Source organism: Equus asinus, chromosome 1 (assembly GCF_041296235.1).
Source record: "Equus asinus isolate D_3611 breed Donkey chromosome 1, EquAss-T2T_v2, whole genome shotgun sequence".
Taxonomy (NCBI): Eukaryota; Metazoa; Chordata; class Mammalia; order Perissodactyla; family Equidae; genus Equus; species Equus asinus.
The window spans coordinates 21,977,677-21,995,381 of NC_091790.1; the positions used below are offsets into that span (position 1 = coordinate 21,977,677).

Below are 17,705 nucleotides of genomic sequence, written 5' to 3' on the forward strand. Positions count from 1 at the left end.
ATTATGAGGTTCAAGCTATTTTTTCCTTGAATTCCTCCAATGCTTCATTCATTCATGTATTTCATTACAGAACGTTTCAAGCACATACTAAAGAAGCTGAGAGACTAATATAATGGACCTTACGTACCCCTCCCGACTTCACCTATACTCATGGCCAGACTTATTTCACTTCCTCCCACTCCCAGATTATTTTGAAGCAAATCCCAGTAATTCAGTAACTTCCATCTGTAATATTTCAACCCTCTCAAAGATAATGACCATATTTTAAAGTAAAACAACAGTATCATAATCATATCTTCAAAGATTAACTATAATTCCTCAAATATCCAGTCTATGTTCAAATTTCCTCAATTGTCTCATGTCTATTCACAGTTCATTCATATCTAGAGCCAAATATATCTCTCTCCTGCCCTCTCTCTCTCGCTCTCTCTGTCTTTCTCTCTCTCTCTGTCTAATTCCCTCGACATTTAATTGTCAAAGGAGCCAGGGGGTTTGTCCTGCAGAGCTCACTTCCTGGACACTACTGATTGCACTTCTGTAGTTTCTATAAACATCTTTTCCTATAAATTCGTAGTTTGATTTAGAGGCTTGATCAGATTAAATTTTCCATCAGCAGAGCAATCTAAGTGTATATGTTTTAGCATTGCTTATATGAGAAAATTAGATCTGTTCTATTAGTTAAGCAATAATCCATGTGATAGAAATCTTTTTGTGATATGACACGTATCTCAGAGTATCGTTGATTTTGGAGTTCATGCCATTATAAGATAAGCTTTAGTTTCTCGAAAAGCTATCAGCCTTCTTTCAAACACAGGTACAAGTCTCAGACCCGACAGGGCTTCAGCCTCCCCATCACGGAGGATGGACGCCCCTTCCCACTGCCCAGGGTAGGGAGCCACCTGGCCTCTGGATGAGCAGCTGGGATGGGGCTCCTCCACTTGGCCAGGCCCCTGGGCTACATGGGATGCCCCCTCACAAGGCCTCAGCTTCTCCTTTAGGAAATGCGTTTTCTTCTGAAGCTTTTTTTGTTTTTAAACAGGGTTTCTACTCTACCATGTCACCCTGCTCTGTATTAGTAGCACAAATATCACTGATTCCTCCAGTAACAAACTCCCCAGACCGTCTGGTCCGCTCTCGGAGGGTTTTTGGTGCTCCTCTGAGCCCTCTTACAGTTCAGCCCACTGTTCCACACTTTGTCTACTGTGCTCGCTTTCGGTTAACACCTTTGCTTAAATATTTCATTCTAAGGACGACAGTCATAGTGCGCTGCTGGCAGTCTCGTCATCAGTGCTGCTGTTATCTTTATTGCTCCTGTGTTGGACTATTTTGGGGGCAGGGCCTCAGTGACAGCTGTGGGCCACATTTAACCTGCCGGCTGAAAGGTCTTACAAAGTGCCCTTCGCGTTCCAGCTCCTGCGGACGGCTCCAGCTGGGCACGAGCAGCAGCAGGTAAGTGTGACTCGTGCCTCCTCCCGGGGGCTCAGGTGGTCCAGGTTCCCTTTTGGAAACTTCAGAGTCAGGCTGTTCACAGTGATGGCTCCAGCTGCTTGCGGGCTCAGCTGACAGCCTTAAAAGGAGAGACCTTGAGCAATGCTGCCCTGAGTCAGACTGCGGGTTGCAGGCAGCAGCTTCTCTCTGAGAGCCGTGCCAAGAGCATAGGCTGTGGGAGCGAAAGGGCGTCGTGCAAGAGCCTGGCCTCAAAATAGCCTGGTCGTCCTGAGCTTCCCTTAATAGCCTGCCCGGAATCAATCATGCACAACCTATGTGGAGCCTCCGTGAAGCTATTTATATTTTATGTCCACGCCACTGCGAAGAGCAGTTGTGTTCAAACTATTGTTCCCCAGGCATTTCTCTCTTATTTCCCTAAAACTAAAGCCATCTTTAAGTTTCTATCTTGCCTCTATCACCTGGGATTGGGTGGAAAATGGCAAGACACATCAACTTGCAAATGTGCTATGGGGAAGTCCAGCCACATCCGGATGTCGATTCATTGTCACTGTCACCTTTAGTTGGTATATTTTGGGGGGACTACATGTGGCCCAAATGACATCAATTTCTGGGTGAAACTAAGTGTCTTGCCTTCTGGAGTAGATTCTATCTCAAACAATTGTCCAGAAAAGGAAAAACTTGTGTACCACAATTTCCTCCATGATTACATTCCAAGATAAGCTTCTATAGGAAAAGTATTCCATGCAAATGTGACAAATGGCCCCGGCTAGGTCGTAGCTGTCCTGCTTCCTTGACAGTAATACAGGTGTGACAAACGTATGTGGCGGGGCCTGAATAAGGGAAGACTTTAAGGAAAGTCATAGATTGGAACCGAATTCATGTGAATTTCCACCCAGAGAGAGTCAGAGCTGGGCTCACTCAGCAGCACAGGTGGGCTCAGATGCCAAAAGCAGCCCAGGGTATCCAGGGAGCCCCAGAACGTTTACGAGATGTCAGCCTTGAGATGGGGGTCCGATGGTGATATTGTGGGACATCTAACACGAATCAGACATTTACACGACATAAGGAGACTCTGTTTTCTTCATGTTTGGAGAACGCCTGTGCAGTCAGGCCCTTGGGTGGGCTCCTCTCCTCAGCTTTGCACTGTGTTTGGCCCCTCACACGGTTGCCAGAGTGGCCAATGGAAATCGCTGTGGATACAGCCCAGCTCATACCGGGGGGCCCTCCCAGGTCCTGGTCACCTCACTTCGCTTCGTCTTCCCACATTCACTTTTCTGGCAACACCAAGCTGCCGCTTGTTGTCCAAAGATGCCTGCAGACGTGGTGGTTGTGGGCTCTGGGATCCAGCCCCACCGTTCCCCAGCCGTGTGGCCTCGGGCAAAGTGTTAACATCCTGAGGCCATTGTGTCCTCGCCTGTGAAACGTGGGTAATGTCAGTGCTTCCTCCCAGTGAGGAGGAGATGAGGTGATGTGTGTGTCAGCGTCAGCCCAGCGCCTGACACGTAGTGGGTCCTCTGTGAACTGCAGATATTATGACCAAGCATGCTGTGCCCGCTCTCTGGAGGGGCCCACAACGCACCCCACCTCTATCTGCCCGGAAACTCTTATTTATCCTTCAAACCCTTCAAGCTCTGACTCAGGCATGCCTCTGGGAATCCAGCCCGACCCTGGCCCCCCACTCCCCTCCCTCTTTCACCTCCTAATCCACTCTCCTCGCTCCTCTCGCACAGACGCTCTGCAGACCAGAGGGCAACTCCTCACGGAACATTGACTTTCCGACTGTCACCCTAGAGGGCCAGAACCTCACCCCTTTGCACTTCAGGCTCTAGATTCACGTTTACCATTATTGCTTAATAAATATTTGTTACAATAATTAATTAAATCAATTCAGTGGTTTCTTGAATAAAACTTTGGCTGGCAGCTATAAATCTCTTTGATTCTTGAAGAAGTTATTGTTACTAAATGCAGTTTTGTAGGAAAAACCTTCCCAACACAGGGCGGGTCAATGGGGGTGGAATGGGAAAGATCAAAAGGATTCTTGGTGGTAGAAAGTTGGTGGAACCACCGAGCTAGCACCTCCTCCCCTCCCAGCGGGAGCTCAGTCTCCAAATTAAGCATTTGTTTCCAAGCTTAGGAGGCAGCAGCTGCCACAGAAGGTTAGGGAGCAGCTGACCAGGGCCCTTTGTGGAACGCCCCCCTCCGCCTGGCATGCCGCCCCTGCGGGCTTCTCAGAGCTGGCCGCCAGCCCCGGGCCCTCCCTAAGGTCCCGCAGGGTCATTTGGCTGCAAAAAGCCCTGGGATTTGGGACCAGCTCCTCTCACCTTCTGCTTCCGTTTTGCAGTTAAAATTGTCTATGTGCAAAATTTTGTAAATGACCCAGCACGACATGGTGCCTGTGTTTCCAGACCCCAAAACTGAACTTATCAATCGAGGATTGATTTCTGATTTGTGAACTGACTTATATGAGAAGGCTTATAAAGTGATAAATACTCAATTGTGTTTTTAATGTAGAATGTGATTTAGATTCGGAACCATTTCAGAATACCCAAAACACGGTGACCTCACAGGTGAACTCAGATCTGCGGGTATTCAAGCCTCAGTAACTCAGATTCACACATTCAAGCTAGAAATGGGACCACCTTTTTGACACGGTGCCTCAGAATCACTATTAAATTTAAAAAGTGAGTTTAAAACAGCATATTTTGTTTAACTGATTTTTGTAAAAATATAAAATCATGTACAGGCAAACAACACACACACAGAAGACAGACTGGAAACAGATACATCAAAATACCAAAAGTAGTTAATGTTGATGGTGGAATTTTGTTTTTTTTTCTTCCTTTTTGTTAATCTGTCCTCATTTCTAAGTAAGAAAAAAATTAAGAAAAATAAATAGACGTTGTTATCAGTCTGGGAAAAGAAAGAACATGCAGGAAAATGGCTCCATTTTTGGATGCTGCCGTGCCCCGAGGCAAAGCTGCAAAGCACTGGTTTCTGTTCACAGTTTTTCACTTCTTCTCGGCTCTTCTCCACATCCTGTTTCCCGGAACTCTCGGGATGTTCTCTGTCCAAAATCCACTGCACAAGCTGGTCCTGCCCCCGTGTTCTGGATTCCCACACCCACACTGGACGGCACGCGCCTCTCCTCCCCATCCTACGGTGGCTCCTTCAGCGGGGCACTTGGAAGGGCCAGCTAAGACCCTGCTCTGCTGGGAAGGCTGACGGGCTCACTCACCTGGGAACACTCTCAGATAAAGGAGGAGACGCCAAGGGACGTGAGCCTCCACCTCGACGAGGGCACTTGGGCTGTAACGCTTTGGCGCCCTAGCTACCCTTCGCTCTGGCCTTCCTCCACGACCAAGGCTGGGCCCAGGCTTGAGGACAGCACGAGGGAGGTCCTTCCATCTCTTCGGCCCCAATTCCTAAGCAGATAAAACATTTCTAGCTAATTTCTTCAGAGAAGGAGGGGTGGGATGTACGTATGTTAATTTGGGTGACTCGTTCATCCTACATTCTACATCGTATGTTCTATTATTTCTTACCTTTTTCAAATCCCTCCCTAGTTAACTTGTAAGCAAACATTTCAATGAAAACATTTTATTTTTAATTGGTGTTTAATATCCCTGTATTTGAACTAAAATTATAAAATCCTACTCCTGTGTCCCTACCCTTCAGCGTCTCATAAAATCAGTTTCCTCAAGCACGTGGCTTTCTTGCTTTTATCCACGTGTGTAAGTCACTCTTTTGCACACTGGTTGGCAGGATGAAAGGATTCACATACCCCCTGAGAAAAGCTACTTTCTTGGAAGGAACCACATCCAGTCCTAAAACAGTCCTGGGAGTAATTGAAACCACCTCCTCTTCTTTATCTCTATTGATACTTAATTCCGGGTTCTGGTCCTGCTCGTCTTGACCCTGCACGCCTCCAGATTCTCCTCACCAATCTGCTGGCCTTCAAGTCTTCGCATCACCCCTCCCACTCCACTCAGCAACAGGAGCAATCTTCCTAAAATGCAAGTCTGACCGTGCCGCTTCCCTGCTTAAAATTCCTCACTGCTGTTTGTTTTTACGCGCTTTACAAATATTCACATACAATCAAATGAGCTCTTTTAGGTGACATTCTATGTGTTTTGATAATGCACACAGTTGATGACTATCACTACCACCAAGACACAGAATAGTTGCTTCATCCCACAAAAGTCACCCATGACCTCTTCCTCGACCCCCAGCGCTTGGCATCCGCCAACCTGTTTTCTATTTCTTTACTTTTGCCTTTTCCAGAAGATCACACAAACAGAAGCATACAGTGTGTAGCCTTTTTGAAAATTAAACTTTTTATTTTGAGGTAATTGTAGATTCACATGTAGTTGAAAGTTGTACACTCACCCTATTTCCCCCAGCAGTAGCATCTTGTGACGTTGATTCAGTCAAGAGACAGAAAACTGCCGTCACCACAAGGATCCCTCCACCCGCCCCTTGACGTAAATGCAATCACACAGAAGGTCACCTTTGGGGAATGGCTCTTTCCACTCAGCGTAATTGTCTGGAGCTTCATCCAAGCTGTTGTGTGCAGCAATAGCTTGTCCCTTTTCAGTGCTGAGTAGGATTCCATGGTGCAGACGTGCACAGGGTGTGTCTATCCCTCTGCCAACACCCCACAGTCTCGATTATTGTAGCTTATATAACGTCTTGAAATTGAATAGACTGATTCCTTCTGCTTTATTCTTCTTCAAAATTGTTTCAGCTCTTTTGATCCCTTTGTACATATAAATTTTAGAATAATCTTGTCTATCTCTATTAAAAAATCTTGCTAAGATTTTGTTAGAAATTGTGTTAAACCTGTATATCAGTTTGAGGAAAACTGACGTCTTCCCTATGTTGAGTTTTGCGATCCATGAACGTGGGATGCCTCTTTATTTAGATCTTTGATTTCTTTCATCAGTGTTGTGTAGTTTTCAGCATACAAGCACTGTACATGTTTTATTAGATTTACACTGAAGTGTTTCACTTCTTTTCGAGTGATTGTAAATGGCACTGTGTTTTTAATTTTGATGTCTGTGTGCCCATTGCTGGTATATCGAAATACAATAGATTTCTGTATGTTTCTCTTGTATTCTGTGACCTCACTGAACTCAACAGTTTTAGGAGTTTCTTTTTGTAGGTTTCTTGGGACTTTCTCTGTAGACAGTCATGTCATCTGTAAGTTCAGACAGTTTTATTTCTTCCTTTTCAATCCATACTCCTTTTGTTTCCTTTTCTGGCTTTACTGCACTAGCTAGAACTTCCAGCACTATATTGAGTAGGACTGGTGAGGGAGACATCCTTTCCTTGTTCCCAAACTTAGGGGGAAAGCATTTAGTCTTTCACCATTAAGCATAATGTTAGCTGTAAGTTTTTTGTAGATTTTCTTTATAAAGTTGAGGAAGATCCCCTCTATTCCTATTTTTCTGAGAGTTTTTATCTTGAATGAGTATTGGATTTTGTCAAATGTTTTTTCTGCATCAATTGATATGACCATATGCCTTTTCTTCTTAAGCCTGTTAATACGGCAAATTATTTCAAATTAAATTGATATAATTGATGTAATTTAAAATTATATAAAAATTTATTGATTTTGAATATTGAACCACCCTTGCATTTCTGGAATAAACCTCACTAACCTGGTCATGGTATATAATTCTTTTTATACATTGCTGAATTCTATTTGGTAACATTTTGTTAAGAATTTTTGCGTGTATTATCAGGAAAGATACTTGTCTACAGATTTCTTTTTTTCTGCTGTCATTGTCTGCCTTTGGATAAGGAAAATACTAGCTTCATAAACTGAATTGGGAAGTGCTCCTTCCTCTTCTATTTTAAGGAAGAGATTGTATAGAACTGGTGTTAACTCTTCTTCAAACGTTTGGTAAAATTACCCAGTGAAACCACCTGGACCTTGAAGTCTCTTTTTGAGGAGTTAATGGATTACAAATTCAATATTAAAAGTTATAGGGCTATTCAAGTGACCTACTTCATATTGAATGAGTTGTAGTAGATTGTAGTTTTCAAGAATTGGTCTATTTGTTTAAATTGTCAAATTTATGTGTGCAGAGTTGTTCATAGTATTTTCTTATGATCCATTTGGTGTTTGTAAAACCTTCAGTGATATTCCCTGTTTCATGCCTGATATTGGTGATTTGGGTCTTCTCTCTCTCGCTCTCTTTTTTTGTCAGTCTTGCTAAAGGTTTGGCAATTTTATTGATCTTTTTAAAGAATAAGTTTTTATTTTATTAATTTATATATTGCTTTTTATTTCATTGATTTTTGCTCTTATCTTTATTATTTTCTTCTTGCTGCTTGCTTTGTGTTTATTTTGCTCTTTTCTAAGTTCTTGAAGTGGGAGCTTAGATTGTTGATTTGGGACATACAAAGCGTGTTCCCCAACCACGGGAGACTCTGACTAGAAATCAATAACAGAAAAATAACAAGAAAATCTCAAAGAAAAAGCCTCGATGGAAATAAAACAAATACATTGAAATAAATAAAAATGAATGTACAGCATATCATGTTGATATGTATATTTTTAATTCTTTTCAATTTGTTGGGGTTTTTTTCCCTCCAAGTTATCTTGGTATATCTTCTGTGGACACTTAAAAAGAATATGTATTCTGTCATTGGGTGGACTGTTCTATAAACATTCATTAAAACTCATTGGTTGGTTTGTCAGTTATTGAGAGAGAGGTGTCCTCATCTCCAATTCTAATTGTGAATTTGCCTATTTCTTCTTCCACTTCTAAGAGGTTTTGCATCACACATTTTGCAGCTTTGTTGTTTGGTGCATACAAATTTAGGATTGCTATGTCTTCTTGGTGGATTGGCCCTTTCATCACTATATAATGTCCTGTGTTAGCTCTGGTAGTTTTCTTTGCTCTGAAGTCTACTTTATCTGGTAGTAATATAGCCACTTCTGTTTCCTTTGATTCGTGTTTGCACAGTATGTATTTTTCCACCCTTTTACTTTCAATCTGCCTATAGCATTATATTTGAAGTGACTTTCTTGTAAAAAGCCTATAGTTGGATCATGCTTTTTAATCCACTTTACAATGTTTCTTTTAATTAGTGTATCTAGATGGTTTACATGTAATAAAATTGTTGATATGTTATGACTTAAGTTGCCATTTTATTTTTTATTTTATGTTTGTTCTCTCTGTATTTTGTTTCTGTTTTCTTTTTCCTACATTTCTGTATAATACTTTAGCATTTTGTTTTACAATTCCATTTTGATTAATCTATAGTGTTTTAAGCATAACTCTTTGTACAGTTTTTCTGCTTATTACATTATATATACATAGCTTAACACAGTCTCTTCGTGTTGACATTTTACCAGCTCAAATGAAGTATAGAAATCTTACCTTCCTTTATATCACTTTACCTTCATAATTTGTAATATAATTGTCTTAAATATCCTCTACATATATTTAAAACCACAACAGTTAGTGTTATAATTTTTGCTTCAACCATCAAATACAATTTAGGAAACAACAATCGAAGGGAAAATATTGTATTTATTGTTGTTTTTACTCTTTCCATTCTTCTTTCTTCCTAATGATCCAAGATTCCTTCTTTTCTTAGTTCCTATCTGCTTAGAGAACTTGCCTTAGCAATTATTCTAGGGCAAGTCAGCTGGTGACAAATTCTCTTAATGCTCCTTCATTTGAGAGTGACCTCATTTCCCCTTCCTATTTTCTTCTTTTCTTTCAGCACTTGAAAAATGTTGCGGTGCTTCCTTCTGGCTTTCTCGATTTCTGATGAGAAATCTACTGTCACTTGAATTGTTTTCCCTATAGGTAAGGTGTCATTTCTCTTGCTGCTTTCAGTATTTTTCCCTTGTCTTCGATTTTCAGAAGTTTAGTTATGATGGATTTCTTTGAGTTTATCCTATTTGGGGTTCACTCAGCTTTTTGAATCTGTGGTTTTATATCTCTTGCCAAATTTGGGAACTAGTCAACCTTATGTTTTTTAGTACTTTCATACCCCATCCTCTTCCTCCTGTCTCTGGGACTCCAATAACATGAATGTTAGACCTTTGCTTATGGTCCTACAGGTCCCTCAAGCTCTGTTCATTCTTTTCCAGTTTATTTTCTTCCTGTTATTTAGATTGGGTAATTTCCATTGTTCTGTTTTCTTGTTCCATGGTTCTTTCCTCTTTTCCCTCCATTCTGCTTTTGAGTCCATCCACTGAGATTTTTACTTCTTTTAATGTGTTTTTAAGTTCTAAAATTTCCATCTGTCTCTTCTTATATCTTCTACTTCTTTGCTGAGACTTCCCGTTTTTTCCATTTATTTCAAGTGCATTTTTATTGCCGGTTGAAGCATTTTTATGACAGCTGCTCAAAAACCTTCATCAGATAATTCTAACATCTCTGTCAGTGTTAACAGTCCTTGTTATCTCACCAACATGTGGTACTGTCACTTTTTCTTTAAAAGCCATTCTGCTAAGTATGTGGTAGTATCACATTGTGGTTTTAATTCGCATTTTCCTAATGACTAATACCATTGAAACTCTTTTGATTTTGAGTTGTTTATTTTCTTATCATTGCATCTTCATTGGTTTTTCAGAAGCTCCCTAGTCTCCTGGAACAATCCTTGGCATGGCATATGGGGCCCGTATAATACGAACCCTGCCTGTGTTTCCAACTTCATCTTCCAGTTGAGTATTGTCCCGATAGCCTTCACTCATACTTGATTGAAAAAATATTATGGTATCATCGTGGACGTCCTTCATATTCCCATGCCCAAATCTGTAATCCTGTCTGCACATTTTCCTCTTTATTCCATCCAGATACAGCTGGAGAAGCGTCTCTCCTCCTAACACAGATCGATTCTTCCACAGGAGCTTCTGACCCCATGCCCTCTCACATGGTCTGCAACTCCTTTCCTTCCAGTGTCCCCTTTTCTGCTGGGTGCTATTGATCTTTCATTAGTGCTTGATCATCCTCACTGGTGAGCCTTAGTGTCTCCCATCATAAAGAAACACGAGAACCTGTCTTGCCCTAATTACCCTCCAGCTGCTGCTCCATTACTCTGATTTTCTTCATAGTCAAGTTTCTCAAAAATGTTTCCTATTAACACTGATCCCACTTCTTGCCTCATGTTCCCTCTTTCCTGCACTCGGACCCACTGAAGTGCTCTTGTCAAGGCACCACTGATCCACTTGGGCCAAATCTAACCAAGAATTCTCTTGCTTGACCATTCTTTTTTGTTTCAAAACAACCTCTTGTCTTAGCTTTGGTGACATCATATTCTTTGGCGTTTTCTCCAGTTTCATTAGCTGCTCCTCAGACCCCTGGATACTTTCTCCTTCTCTGGCCAGCTCCTAGTTGTGGGTATTTCTCAGAGGTCATCAGGCTGCTGTTGAAGAATCTTGGAGATATTTGGCTTTTGTTATTTAAAATTTTTGTTATTATGTTGTCCACAATTATATAAGAGTCAAAATTCCACTAACCACTCACATGCAGCTCCATTCTCCTCCCCAGGACTGACCACATCCCAGGACTCTAGCTCTGCTGGCCTCTCCAGGCCACTGGCAGCCTGGCCTTCTCTCCCTCCCATACGAGATGTCTTCACTGTTAGGAGCAGCTTCCCTCAGCTCCTCAGGGATCTGCTCTCGTCTCTCTCAGCTACACTGTCTGAGGACGTATTCTTTTTGAGAGCAAACTGATTATTTCGTTCCTGGTAATTAGCACAATCTCAATTATTTGTTCAGTTCACTTGAGTACAATCAGTCTCTGCCGTTGGCATAAACCCTCTGGGGGCAGCAACTCTGTCTCAGAGCTTCAGTCCCAGTGCTGGGAACACACAGGGCCCTCGAGAGCAGTGCAACAAATAGTTGACAACTTCAGTGCACCCAGCATTCACGTGCAAATTTCATAATTACAAACACAGAGGCTACATGGAAGCATGAGTATGTATACAGTCAATCCTCATTACTCATGGATTCCACACTTGTGAACTTACCTGCTCACTAAAATTTATTTGTCACCACAAAGTCAATACTTGCGGCACCAGTGGACATGAGCAGGGATGAAAATTCTAATCGCTCGATACGTCCCCAGCTGGGGTGGAGTGAGACGATGCTCTGCCTTCTTGCTGCAGCTCTCACCCTGTGAAGAAGGGTCTTTTTTGCCGTCTAATTAGTGATGTTTTTTTCACATTTTTGTGCCTGTTGTTGGTGATTATGCTGTTTAAAATGGCCCCAGGCACGTGCTGAAGTGTGGTCTAGTGTCCCAAATGCTTGGAGGCTGTGAGGTGCCGCAGGGAGAAAACACGGGTGTTAGATGAGCTCCACGCAGATGTGAGTTACGTGCTGTTGGCTGGGAGCTCGATGTTAAGGAATCAACAATATATGTGAAATAGGTGCCTTAAACAGAAACACATCATCAAGCTTACGTATTGATCAGTTATCAGTGACGAAAACGTTGTGACCAGAGGCTCGCAGGGGCCTCACCTGTGTTTCCTCCAGAGCAGCAGTTCAGTACTTACTCATTCAGTGTTTATGTGACTTTATGGAACAAATAACAAGAATTAACTGTAAATATATGTTTACATTTTTCTTTTCTTTTTTACAAAGTTATTTTATTGGGGTCATATTGGCTTACAACATTGTGTAAATTTCAGGTGTACGGTATTATATGTCAGTTTCTGCACAGGCTGCAGCTGGTCACCACCAACAGTCCGGTTTTCATCTGTCACCATACTTACGTGCTGCTTTATCCCTTTCTCCCTCCCTCCAACCTCTTCCCCTCTGGTAACCGCTAATCTTCTCCTTATCTATGTGTTTGTTTATCTCCCACGTATGAGTGAAATCATATGGTATTTGTATTTCTCTCTGACTTATTTTGCTCAGCACAATATCCTCAAGGTCCATCTGTGTTGTCACAAATGGCCCAATTGTGTCTTTTTTATGGCTGAGTGGTATTCCATTGTGTGTGTATGTGTGTGTGTGTATATATACACACATAGCACATCCTCTTTATCCATGCATCTCTTGATGGGCACTTGGGCTGCTTCCACACCTTAGCTATTGTGAATGATGCTGCGATGAACATGGGGTGAAAATATGTATATATTTTTTCAGTTTGCTTTCCCCGATTATCAGTTGAGGAGGAGGTTGGAAAAATATACATATTTGTGTATGTGTGTGTATGTATATATTTGCATTTTGTCTGTCTTCTGTGAATTGCCTGTTTATTTTCTTTGTCCATTTTTCTATTGAGTTGTCTTTTCCCTATCAATCTGAATAATTTATTTATATATTATGCATGTTAATTCTTTATTTCTTCCATACTTTGCAAATATTTTCTTCCATACTTTTCAAATATTCCAGTTGTCATTTTTTTTTTTTAACTTCATTTATGTGGTCTTTTCACAAAGGGAAGTTTCAGATATTTAAGAAATCAAACCTGCCAGTCTTCTCCTTTTGGCTCCTGGGTTTGTTTCTTTCATAGGAAGGCCTTGTTCACCTGTGTTAATAAACAGACTTCTCTATTTCCTACCATGTTTTAAAGAAAGTGAGCCTTTTAATACATCTGGGATAGCTTTAGGTGTGCCATCAGGCAGGAAACTGCTGAATCGAGGCACCTGGTCAAACTCTCCTCCTCCTCCTTTTCCTGTTCCTTTCAGTTAAGGACTATTGATCGGTATTGACTGATCGCCTACTGAGTGAAGAGCGCCTCCCTAAGCTGGCTCACCCTGCGCTTTTCCTCTCCCCATTTTGCCCCTCCTGCTGATGGTCAGTCTGGAGCGCGGGCTCCGCTCACCCTGGCGCGAGCTCTGTGACATGGAGCGAGGCCCTGGGCTTCCGGCCCAGAGCTGGTTCCTATCCAGGGACAGCTGAACCGTTTTCCCCAAGAATCTCCACCCAGTCCCCCTCTTGCAGCAGGTGCCTGGGTTTGCAGTATACTCCATCTACGCTTTAAATGTCTTTAAAAATATTTAAACATAAGTACAGACTAAAGTCTATACTTTAAACAAGACCTTAGTGGCCAGAGACCCTTTAAAAACTTCTGCAGAGAGTGAAAGAGCAGACAGCCTGACTTCACCAAATGGGTGTTTTCTCTGCTTCTACGTCCACTCCCGTCCCTGAACTTCATGGCTGTGTGGCAGCTTCCTCGTGCAGACGCCAGGCCGCAGCCAACTGGGCAGTGGGGGCTTGGAGTCCTGCCCCAGATCCTTGAGCATCTGATCATTTCACTTAAGAGAGGCAGACCCTCCGACGGCTCCCTGGCTGGACGCCTCAGGTGGGACTGTCCACCCAGGGTGAGACAAAGCCCGCTCTGATCCCCTCAGCCAAGGGCTCTGGGAGGCTGAAGGAGGGCTCCCTGATGCGGGGTCAGTGAGCTGAGGAGTCGAAAGAAAGATTTCTTGGACTCTCAAGATCTGTTGGTGATGCTCTTTTATTTAGAGAATAGTGTGGAATAGCATGGGGACAGGACCCATGGGCAGTCAGGCTGCTGCATGGGGACGGGGCCCATGGGCAGGAGGAGCCGCTGCTGCTACTGCAAACATGGGTGGAGAGTAAGGCTAAATTTAAGGCATAGGTATGTGAGTTATCTCTTTACAAGACAAAAGTTAAAATGGTACCAGTGCCGGTAGGGTCCAGCCATTGGGCGGTCTCTCAACTTTTAGATAAGAATCGGCAGAAGCCACCGCTTAAATATTATCCCCAGCCAAAGACAAAGGAGGATTGGGGGGGGGGGTGTCAGTTACATGAGGTTGCCAGACAGTAAACAACTTAACTTCTTGCCTTTGGCATTGATTAAGAGTTTCTAGAGATAAGGTCATCTCCCTTCTTCCTGGCACAGAGAGGGAGGCAACTTTACAGATGGAGGTTTCACTTACAAATGTAAATATTTCCCAACAAAGGGCAAGCAAACTCTGCTCCTTGGAGCCTGCTTCTCATCCGCAGTTTTAAAAGTAACCAGCCTAAAATCTTCATCATCCCCACATTAGTGCCAGGCCCGAACTCTTGCCTTTTGGCCTTTATCAGGCAAGAAGTTAATGTGTGCAGACTATGTCCTGCTTCTACCCCGTTATCCTTGTTGTCCTCTAACTCCATGAAGCTGAGGATGGTTAGAAAAGAATTGAAAACTCCACAAAAGATGTGTTCCTCACTGGCTCCAGTTTCAAGGGAGGAGCCTGGAGAGGCACAACCCTCCAGAAAGGAAAGCAAGCAAAACACAACACAACAATCACAACACAACAATCACAACACAACAGTCACAACACAACAATCAACAACATTCGAAATACTGGAGAGTGCGAGTCATCTTTCCTGAAGTCAGCTATGCTCTATTTTCCGTGCTAAAGACCCCAATGCTTTCCCCAGTGGAAGAAAACTTCATTTCTTCCAGGCTCAACAGGCCACGTGTCCAGAACTGTTTGTGTTTTTCAGATTCTTTACTAGATTTAATTTGTTTAAAAGGAAAAATGTTTGCCTGAAGAATCTGGCTGTTGGAGACGTAATCCACTGCCATGTTTTTCTGGCCATCCAGGTATTCATGCGATGTGGTGATGATGGTAGTGAAAGGCAAGAAAGGGCTGAGAGGCGAGAGGAGAGAGACGCTTGCTCCCGCTCACCCTGGGGCTCTGAGCCTCACTCCTCCATGGTCCTGGGCTTGGTGCTGGAGCCCAGGAAGCTCCTCCAGCTGGACACTTCTGGATGCTGACATGTTCCCTTGCTGTGGTATGTGGGCCCGTGGGCTATTTCCAATTAGTCACTTTTCCATCGAGCTTTCCGTCCGGAGCACTTGCTGGTCCCCAGGCCCCTGAGCCCCGTTTGATCGAAGCCTTGTTCTCCCTGCACTGCTGTAAACAGCGATGAGATCGGAGAACCTGGGCGGGAAGGCAGTGCCAGCTCTCCCTCACCGAGCAGGAAGCCACGCCCGAGGCCGCCTGGGGAAGAGGGGCTCGCCACGAGCAGCTGGAGACGGGCACCCCTTCCTGGCAGGGATCCCCCAGGCCTGTGGGAGCCCCTGCACCTGTGGCTTGCCTAGAAGGCAGGGAGGGAGGGGATCCCACTCAAGGCCTTGCTGTCCGTGTCACAGGGACTCACTCCTCTGCCGGGTGGGAGGTTCTTCCCCAGATTGCTGCATGACGGACGTGTTCCCTCGGGTCCTCAGGTTCTCTGAATGCCACTCCTCAGATCCCTCTCCGTCAACACCAGGCCCATTACACACACGCCTGTGGGTTGTAATCTTGTCTCCTTGTTGACTGTAGCCAGGAGGGCAGGGCTTCATCGGTCTCGCTTACTGAGACCGGGGCCTGGTATTCAGGGTGTTCTGCAAATACTTGTTAGTGAATGAGTGGGTCCAGCCCCTCTGCTTGCACAGGTGGCCATCTGTATATCTGTACTACACAACTTGAGACATGCGACGCACTGTCTCAGGTCTCTGAGTCTCTGTTACTTAGCATGGTTTTTGTTCTTTTAAGGTATGTGCTTTTTTTTTCCTTTGGTGAGGAAGATTGGTAAGGAGCTAACATCTGTTGCCAATCTTCCTCTTTTTTTTTCTCCCCAAAGTCCCAGTACTTCGTTGTAGATCCTAGTTGTAGGTCATTCTAGTTCTGCTATGTGAGATGCTGGCTCAGCATGGCTTGATGGGTGGTGTGTAGGCCCGTGCCCAGGATCTGAACTGGCAAACCCCAGCCCGTCAAAGCAGAGCAGAGCACACAAACTTAACCACTTGGCCACTGGGCAGCCCCGACAGCATGGGTTTTCACGGGACTTTAAATGATCCTACGTCCTGAGCGTGAAGCCGCACTGGGAACCAGCAGGCAGGAAGCACAGTCGTCTGGCCCCTCAGTGAGCCTGGGGCTGGAGAGTCACCATGGACCAGAAACACACAGACGTGAGCGCTTCCGGAACCATCAGAAACCCTGGATGGGGCAGAAGCAGGAGCGTGGCGACCGAGAGTCTGGAGGAAAACGCTCCTACCGCAGGAGTGGTCCTCAGACGCCCTGCTCCTCGGGACCCCATCTTGCCCAGACAGCCCCCTCCCAGCCTGGAGCTTCGGCTCGGACCGGAGGGGCATGTCCTCTGCGCACTACGCTCCTCACAGGAGGAGCAGTCGTGTCAGAAAACCAAGCAGATGGAGACAGTGTGTCCAGGAGGGAGTAGGTGCTCAAGGCCCCCCAGCTGAGAGGCTTCCGGGAGGGCTCAGATCAGGGGAGGGGCCGTCAGGGCACCCTCCTGAGGGCTGACCATCAGGTAGGATTTGGAGGGAGCTTGGGCGGGCTGCTGGCCCTCTCAGCTCTCCCCCTGAGCCTCTTTCTGCCCCGTGTGGGTCAGGGTCTGCACTGCCAGGCCCACCGTGCACCTCTTGGAGCCCTCTCCTTGCCCTCCCACAGCATGAGGCGGCTCTGAAGAATCCAGAACCCATGGGGCGGCCCAGCCCCAGGGGACGGCTCTGTGAGAAGCAGAGGACACCCTGGAGAAGGGATGTGGTTCATTTAACACCTGCTCCACCCACTGCTCCTCCCCGGGGTCCCCGGTCCATGGGCCTCGCTGTGGACCATGCTGCTCTGTGGTCCCGTCTCACCTTCTCAATAGCCTTGGGCCAGCCCTGCCCCACGCCACCCTCTGGGGATGACTCCCCCGGCCTGGGGCCCACACCCGGGGCTTCCACATGCCCAGGAGGGGCTTCCAGCAAGGTGGGGAACAGTGATCACTGATGTGGATTAAGGCTGCTCCAGCTAGAGAAGCCCAAGGTGACCTGGCCTACATGCCAAACTATATGACCCGGTGGATTTTTTTTATGGTATGAATTAGGGCTGCCCCAGGGAGAGAAGCCCAGGGCATCCTCACCTACATGCCGATCTATATGGCCAGATTCGTATCTAAAGTTATATGACCGCACAATAACCAGACCCCATCTGCACTGAAATCATTTAATGACTTTTTACATCATCTTTTCTTTTTCCAGTAAAAATAAGTCACGTACCCATGCCTTATAAAATTAGCTCTAACCCTCAACTCGGGGCAGCAGCAGGAGCTCTGCCTGCCCATGGGTCCTGTCCCCATGCTATTCCACACTATTCTCTAAATAAAAGAGCACTACTGCCAGATCTCGAGAGTCCAAGAAATCTTTCTTTCGACTCCTCGGCTCACCGACCCTGCATCAAGCACGACCTTCTGATGACCTTCCTCACGAGGGGGGTGTTTGGGGATCTCGGCCCAATTGACGTCCTGTGGCTTCACCGACCTGCCCCATCGGCGCGTC

The 17,705-nt window shown here is 44.9% G+C and overlaps 1 long non-coding RNA gene across 4 annotated transcripts in view; it reads left to right on the forward strand.

Annotated features, from left to right (window-relative positions):
• Positions 1-1,335: 1,335 nt before the first annotated feature.
• The window catches only part of LOC139045571 (uncharacterized), a 69,232-nt gene continuing 52,862 nt past the window's right edge, over positions 1,336-17,705 (forward strand). For all 4 annotated transcript variants that reach the window (XR_011504252.1, XR_011504271.1, XR_011504255.1 and 1 more), the window contains exon 1: positions 1,336-1,449. This is a non-coding gene — a long non-coding RNA (uncharacterized lncRNA). The remainder of the gene's footprint in view (positions 1,450-17,705) is intronic.